Source organism: Sphaerodactylus townsendi, linkage group LG08, assembly GCF_021028975.2.
Source record: "Sphaerodactylus townsendi isolate TG3544 linkage group LG08, MPM_Stown_v2.3, whole genome shotgun sequence".
NCBI lineage: Eukaryota > Metazoa > Chordata > Lepidosauria > Squamata > Sphaerodactylidae > Sphaerodactylus > Sphaerodactylus townsendi.
This window is the reverse complement of record NC_059432.1, coordinates 108,864,443-108,873,112: the sequence shown is the minus strand read 5'-3', so window position 1 is coordinate 108,873,112 and position 8,670 is coordinate 108,864,443.

Here is an 8,670-nt window from a genome sequence, read left to right as displayed (position 1 = left end):
GGTATTCCATTTCGCCCAAATGGGCTCATAGGACTGTGGATCTTAAATTTTATAGCGGTTTTGCAAATACATTTTCAACATATAAAAAAAACAAGACGGGATATTGACACTGACAAATTTATTTTAAGAGTTGAAAATAGATTTATACATAGGTTTAAAAGCAATATTGTTGGTTTAAATAGTGAGATTGATTTTTCTTGTCATCTGTAAAGGCATCACAGCTGTAGCTCAGTTAAGAAATTCACAGCTGATTGTAATCACGGGCAATCCATATACTTTCGCTATCTTCCTTGTTTTCCATTACACATAATAGCCATTGTTGGAGTGCATGACAGCTCTGCGGAGAGATAAGTAAGATAGCTAAAATGGTTATTCATCATAATAATAAAAATGTAATGTGTAGTATTAAAGTTATATAATTTGTTAAAATGATGCAAAATTATTAAAAATGTTTAAAAATGTTAAAAACGTTTTAAAATGTTTAAAAATGTTCAAAATTGTTTAAAAATGTTTAAAAATGTTAATAAGTTTATGTTTATAAGTGTGTATAACAAAAACTATGATGATGATGATGATGATGATGATGATGATGATGATGATGATGATGATGATGATGATGATGATGATGATGATGATGATGATGATGATGATGATTTGTAGAAAATCCATATGGCAATTAAGAAATATGAAAAAGAGAATTTATGAATTTCTTCTCCTGAGGAAGATATTGCATCACTTAAAAACGCTTTTGAAACGCCAAGTGAAGGCGCTTTGGAGAGAGAGAGACTCTGAGAGAGAGACTCTAAAGGATTTATAAGACTGGAGATATTTACTTTGACTCTCTTTGAACCATTATTTTGGCCTTTTGCATATAATATCACACTGTATGATTTGTTATAAGAATTTGAATGAGAGACTCTAGATTATTACAGAGACTTAGATAATTATTTTGATGAATTTGAATTATGACTTTGGTCTATTTGTATGTTATACAACACTTTATGAATTATAGAAGTAACTTCAGAGATTTATTGGCTTTGCGTTTATTTAGTTTCCGCCTTAGTGTGTGATGCGATTCTTGGTTTTTACGTATCTATACGTTACACGCATTGTTGTATTGTTCTTCGCTCTCAGTTTGCCAAATGTGCCAAAAGAGGCTGAGGCCACTGCGTGATGCCTATTATATAGGAAGCATGCTCCACCCATTGCCCTGTGCATCGGGCACGGCATTGCTTGGGGGGAAGGCCGGCCGCACAGCCGCCCAGAGCCACGCATGCTCTGTGCATGGAGCTCACTGTGTGCCCTGCCCCCTGTCACAATTATGGGCCTTGTTGACTCCAGTGCTGCCATTTCTGTTGAAATTGTCCATGTGAAATGGTCTGTTGAAATTGCAACAGGTATACATACTGTTCCCCAATAGCTGTGCAAGAGGTTGTTTGGGATTCATACATGGATCACAGATATCACAGGGAAGCATCACATCGAAGAGTGGAAACAGTTGGATGAAGATGATGAGATTATGCAATCCATATTGAGTAAGCGCTCAGATCAGCGTATGTGGACAAAACTGGAAACCCTCCATATATCCTCCAGGAGAGCTATGCATCCTTTTAATTTTATTTCTTAACCTGGTGTCCCTCAAGATATGGCATATTAGGAAAGCATGTATTTCTTTAAATTGGTGACGGAAGGGAATATCAGTGTAGTGAAGCATCTTCTCTAGAAAGGTCACTGAAAATCCGCTCTGGAATGGATTGACATAGGGCCTTTCCCCACTTACCATAATCCCCCAAATGCCGTGCGTTGCTCTCAGCGCGCGGCATCCCTGGCACGCACCCGGGCATCCAGGGATGCAACGCACTGAAGGGGCGCGAGAGCGGCAGCGTCGGGGAGGCTGCGCTGTCGCCGCCCCTGTCGTGGGGAGTGCCGGGGGAGCCCGTGCTACTTTGGGAGAGTAGCATGGGGCTTAAGGTAAGTGGGGGAAGGCCCAACATTGCCTTCAGTCAACCACTCCCTAATTTGAAGGTGATAGTGGTATCTCAGGGCCTTTCCCCACTCACCGTTTGCTGTGTGCTACTCTTGCCAAGTAGCGCGGGGTCCAGCGGCACTCCCCACTACAGGGGTGGTGACAATGCAGCCGCCCCAACTCTGCCGCTCTCGCGCCCCCTCAGCACGCATCATTTCTGGCGCTGCTGAAAACAGCGCCTTTTGATGACCCCGCGCAGAGAGCAGGGCAGTGCGGAAGCCGGGGAACACAATCCCCGCACTGAAAAGTTCCACGTCGGATGAAACCGATGTCATTTTTTAAAGTGGGGAAACGGCCTCAGTTAACTGAATATTGTACAAACATTTTACTAACATCAACAGGATATGTCTGCAATTCTGAAATGACACATTAAGACATCCATCTTTGAGTGTGATTCATTAATTTCCTTTTGCTATGTTTTCCCCAGAATTCAATCTAATCAGATGGTGACCATTTCAACTTACTTTGCACCCCCAATTTCCCCCTCTATATCTTATTGTACAACAATTATTGCAATGATCCACTGTGCATGTTGTTCCAACTCTGTATTCAGTTTGCTAATTTCTTTGGCTATTTTTCTTCAATTCAATTTCAATTTCAATTTTAACCTTTAACGGCATATAAACTATTAGTATGTTTCCATTTAAAAGAAAAAATATTTAAAACATTTAAATACAAGTGTTTAAAATGCTTTCCAAGAATTTAGCCACTGCCAAGGTGATCGATGGATTACAGTCACTTAGCAGAAAGCGAGTGGTCTGGAACTTGGAGTACTCAAGTCTTGGAAGCAACAAAGGAATTAAGAATTAAAATCGTTCGCGGAGTTACTGTGAAGATACAGCATTCCAGAAGAATAACATGAGTTATGCAGTTTCTATAGATCCACATCCACAATGTCATAGTCTCGGATGTTTAGGAATCTGGAGGTTTCTCCCTGGAGGTTTTCTGGCTGATAGAGGAAAGGTTATTGAGGCACATGCTAGCTGAATGCCGCGGCGTTGGTTAATGGATAGCAGAGGAATGAGAGAGATATTTGGTCCTCTAGCTCTGCTTAACTTTGGTTGTATTCCGAGGGCGAGCGGAGAGCAGCCACAACGCTAGCATTTTGTTGGATAGAAACGATGATGTTCCAGATCCCTCAGTCTTTCGCGGATCTGACTGAAAAAGTGTGGCCAGGGTCTGGTAGATCTTGTTCCTATCTTCAGAGGTGTATCACAGAGAGAAGACTGCTACACACTGCGTCTAGTGGGTCTGTTGGAACATTGCCTCCCCGTAAAGGTGTTCAATGTATTGTCAAAGGCTTTCACGGCCCAATTCAACTGGTTGTGGTGGGTTTTCCAGGCTGTGTGGCTATGGTCTGGTGGATCTTGTTCCTAATGTTACACCTACATCTGTGGCTGGCATCTTGAGAATTCTCTCTGCGATATGCCTCTGAAGCTGCCAGCCACAGATGCAGGCGAAATGTTAGGAACAAGATCTACCAGACCACGGCCACACAGCCCAGAAAACCCACCACAACCAGTTGAATCCGGCCATGAAAGCCTTCAACAATACAATAATGCTACTTTAATTCTAAGAATGTGCACATCCTTTCGTTAGGTCAAATCTTGGACTCTGGTATACACCTGGCAGAGTGGTCCCATTAATAATTGCTCTGGCTACACATGTGTATGGGTTCTTGACCCTGTTAAGACCCTGTAATGACCTGTTAGCACATTATTCTTGTAATGAGATTTTGGGAGAAGACCAGAAGATGTTGGAAACTTGTTTTGTTTCTTTTGCTTTATGTGTGCATGGATCTTCTCACCCTCTGGGCTTGCTATCACTTGGCCTTACCTTGGGTTTGATCTTGAAGACTCTGCAGTCTGCACTGCTGGGAATACTGTTAGGGTTATCACTCTGTGGGGATCCAGAGGGAAGGGGTTAGGGCCGGGGTGGCGAACCTTTGGCACTCCAGATGTTATGGACTACAATTCCCATCATCCCCTGCCAGCATAGCCAATTGGCAGGGGCTGATGGGAACTGTAGTCCATAACATTTGGAGTGCCAAAGGTTAGCCACCACTGGGTTAGGGGGATATCAACCCAAAAAATGCTGCATGGAGACTCAGTTCCAGCAAAAGCTGTCTCGTATCTGTTTGCAGTGCTCCTGTACAATAAACCGGTTTCTATATCCAAGAGTCAGGTTATTGACAGGAGGTCAACAGAACCTGACAGTGACATGTTAAAGGGAGATGCTCCTATAATCAAACTATCTGCATGTGAGGTCATTTGGGTAACTATTTCTGCTGGGTGTTTGCAAGGATCCAACTATGTGGGTATTTTCCACGATTCCAAAGCCGTAAATCGCATGGAAATTAAGGGAGCCTCCCCAACCTTTTTCCATCCCATTTGCTGCGCTGCAGATGTTCATATCAGCAGCGATAAGCGTTGTCACCACTTTCGCTGTAACATCAGTTTTGCAACAAAAGGCCGCTGCCATGCAAATGAAAGCTTTAGAATATTGTTGTTAGATCTTACCGCAGCGTTTGATGTGGTTGACCCACGACCTAATTAACTGACCCACCCGCCCTGGCCGGGCTTCTGGGGTGCAGGGCACTGTCCCTTCAGTGGATTGCCTCTCGCAGTTTCTCCGGGACCCGGGGTCGAAAGCAAGTGTGGTGTGGGGACCCACAAGCTTCCCGGAGGGTGCCCACTTCATTGTGGTGTGCCTCCAGGGGGCACTTTTCTATTGTCGGCCCGCTATTATTTAACATCTATATGCTTAACACCCTTGCTCAGTTGAGTTATGGAGCTTTTGGGCTGACCTGTCATCAGTGCGGCTTGATGACACTCAGCTCATTCTGTTGATGGAGAGGGGAACGGTCATCGCCCCTGCGGCTCTCCAGCATTGTTTGGAGGCGGTTGCTGGTTGGTTGAAGCAGAGCAGGTTAAAACTGAACCCGTCAAAGACGGAGATCCTCTTGCTGGGGCGGGAGGGAGGGGGTGGGGATCTCCAGCCGCTGACATGGGAGGGGGCTACATTGGCACCGGCCTCCTCCGTTCGTGAATGGAAAACACATGTGATTAAAAAAGTGGTTGTAACAGACTACTGCAAGTGCATCACTCTGTCCAAATGAGTCCAAGCTGGTTACAGATCATAACTGTGACAACCTGAGAAATCATGGACTATGAACTTACATCATCTGGACGCCACCTTGGAATTCCACATAAAGAAAGGAAATGCCCGTGTGGCATGGGTTCTGTGGAAACAGTATCTCATATACTGTTGAATTGTCCTTTGTATGAGATAGGTAGGAAGAAGCACATAATCCCCTTCCTGCATGGAAGTGAAGGCATTACAGATAAACAGAAGGTTATATATCTTTTAAACAGCCGCAAGTACGAGCTGTTGGAAGCGGTGGCTAAATTTTTAAATGGTGTTATTTTAACTCGTCAGAAGTTGTAAAGGCTGTTATTACCTTGCAATGTTAATGTTAAACTAATTATGTGCCATTAAAGGTATTCGAAATATGCCCTCAAATTTTTCAATGCCAAAGTCGCCTCGAGATTGCTTTACAGAGTCCCAATTTGGATTCAAGCTATTAACTACTCCTTGAATTCTCTTCAATCCAAATTTTTTCACAAGATAACTGGACTCCCAAAAGTCGCGTTGCCCTATGCATGCCAACTTTGTCTGGGTTAGGTCAAAACTCCTTGGAATCAGCCCAGCTTGGCTGAGGGACTTTTTTAGATTCACTGGCTCGCGAATTCATTTCTCTCTGGGACTGTAATTCCCTGGTCCACCCCGTCTGCTCTCTGACACCCATTTCCAACCCCTGTGTTTTCCACTTAATTGAAGAAAAAAATGCCTCTATTGGACTGTCAGTGGATTCACTTTGCCCTTTGTCCTATTCAAGAAGCTTATAGGAAATTAAAAGGTCAACTATTGGATGAGAGTTCTCTACCCTAATCACCGCAGCCAAAGGAAGGCGTTGGCTTCCCCCCTGTATTTTCTCTCTCCCATTTTGAGCGGGGACCCACTTGGCACACTACCTGTATTAGCTTAATAAACCCTGTTCAAGGAGAGCCATAATGCTTTCGCCAGGTTTAATGTTATGCCTTCTGCCTTGTTACACTTGGCAGATTTAATGGCTAACAAAGAAAAGGCTAAGATGTGTGCCCATGTAACGATGGCTCAGTTGAATCTCTGGCTCACCAATTACTTCACTGTCTCAGATTCAAGGAAATCAGATCCAAGTATGTGAATCTCACTCCTTTACATTTATCCAATCTCCCCGATTTATTTAGATTACACTACTTGTTGGACAACCCTGATCCTTCTCTCTGTATGATAGTGGCAGACTTTCTCTTGGAAATTACTAAATGCCAGTAGATTTCCTTTGTCCTAACATGTATATCCTGTATTGTATATGCTTTTTAATCTGTTTTTATTATTTGGGTGCTGTGTGGTTTCCGGGCTGTATGGCCGTGTTCTAGCAGCATTCTCTCCTGACTTTTCGCCTGCATCTGTGGCTGGCATCTTCAGAGGATCTGTTTTTATTATTGTTTTACTGCTGTCTATGCCAATAAAGGCTTGCTTGCTTCAAGAAATCAAAATCAACCTGACATCATCATAAAATGCCGAGATTTATTCTGAGAATGTGGCTACCAAAAAAAAAAATTCTGCTCATCATTCATTTTGATTTTGAAATGAACATATTGAGATCTAAAAATGAAAAAAGAAGTGAATGGAATAGAAACATTCATTTTCAAGACTTTTCTGCAGCTCTGATGCATACGCACTGGTGGCTGATATGCTACTGGGCTCAATTCAAATTTCTGGTATCAACCTACAATGCCCTCAACAGCTTTCTTCCTGGGTAGTTGAGAGACTGCATCCACCCATATATTTCTGCTCAGACCCTGAGGTCAGAGCGGGAGTCCTGCCTGGCTGTCCCGCTCTCTTCAGAAGAGATGGGAGGGAGGACAGTTCAGGGGGCTTTCTCAGCAGTGGGCCCTGCACTGTGGAATGCCCTCCCACTAGAGGTCCACTGGGCACCTACCCTCCTGGAGTTTCAGCGCCTGGCAAAGACCGACCTCTTCACCATGACGTTCAGCTGATTCCTCCTACTGTGATGCGGGTGGCCTTCAGGTGTCCTGTACACTCTGCCTATCTTTGTGGAAGTTTTAGAACTTTGGTTGGAATTTTATCAGGTTTTTTTTATTGCAACCTGCCCTGATTATAAAGGGTGGGGCATTAATTAAAATCATCATCATCACCCTCCTCCTCCTCAATGTATCTTTCTTCAAAATGCTACTTTAGAAAAAAATCTGATTTTTTTTTCTCCATTTAGTTCTGGAAATTTACTTTTACCATTTTCCCCAAGCACTTAACTGCTTCCAAGTCAGCTTCCCTTTGAGCATGCGATCAAGTTGAAATGGTATTGTCGAAGGCTTTCACGGCTGGATTCAACAGAATCGTGCAAAACGAATCTGGGGACCTCATCTCCTCCCTGATGAAATCAACCATCTAGACTGGGCTCTGCAGGCTAATGGCTACTCCGCAACAGAAATCAGAAGAGCTTTAAGACCAAGAGAAACCCAGAGGACTGAGGAGAAACAGCCCACCACTGGAAAAATATTTCTACCATACATCAACGGAATCACAGATCAAACAGGGAAACTGAAGAAAAAGCATTACCTACAAACCATTTTCAAACCCACCAGGAAAATACAGCAGATGCTACGCTCAGCAAAGGACAAGAGAGACCCGCTCACTTCTGCAGGAGTATATCGCATACTCTGTAGCTGTGGAAAGGTCTACATAGGAATGACAAAACGCAGCATTCAGACCTGTATTAAGGAACACGAACGACACTGTCGGCTTAACCATCCTGAAAAATCTTCAGTTGCAGAACACGTGTTAAACAAAACTGGACATAACATTTTATTTGAGAACACTGAAATTTTGGACAATTCAGAAGCCTACTATGTCAGACTGCACAGGGAGGCCATTGAAATTCACAAACACCAGGACAACTTCAATAAGAAAGAAGAGACTTTGAAGGTTAGCCGGGCCTGGCTCCCAGTATTTAAAAAATGGACTGATAACCCCACCTGCAATACAATGCACTCAACCACACCTTTGCATAGCAAGTTCCACCCAAACACTTAATGATTGGTTCCCCACCCTGGGACATGGACAATATACTACACTAAACTTTCCCTTCTCACTTAGACATAGTGAGAAACAGACTTTTCTCTGTGATACACCTCTGAAGATGCCAGTCACAGATGCAGGCGAAACGTTAGGAACAAAATCCACCAGACCATGACCACACAGCCTGGAAAACCCTCCAGAACACGTTGAAATGGTCTTTATTTCTCCATGTCACCAAACACTAGGCCTTAATCCAAGTCCTGTGTAGTTACCCAATCTCTTGTTTATCTTCTCTCCCTTCTGTTCCATTAACCGGGCATGAACAGTTTTCAGTGGAATAATACAGTGCAGATGTATCATGCTCCAGCAGCGAGTACCTCTGTCAGTCAGTTTTGGATCATAAGCTCTTCTGAACAAGGAAGAGGAAAACTTTCTGTAAAACACTCCGCTGGTGTTGAGAAAGCTAGAATAAGAAAAGGTACAGGCAGTGCAGGAATCTTCAT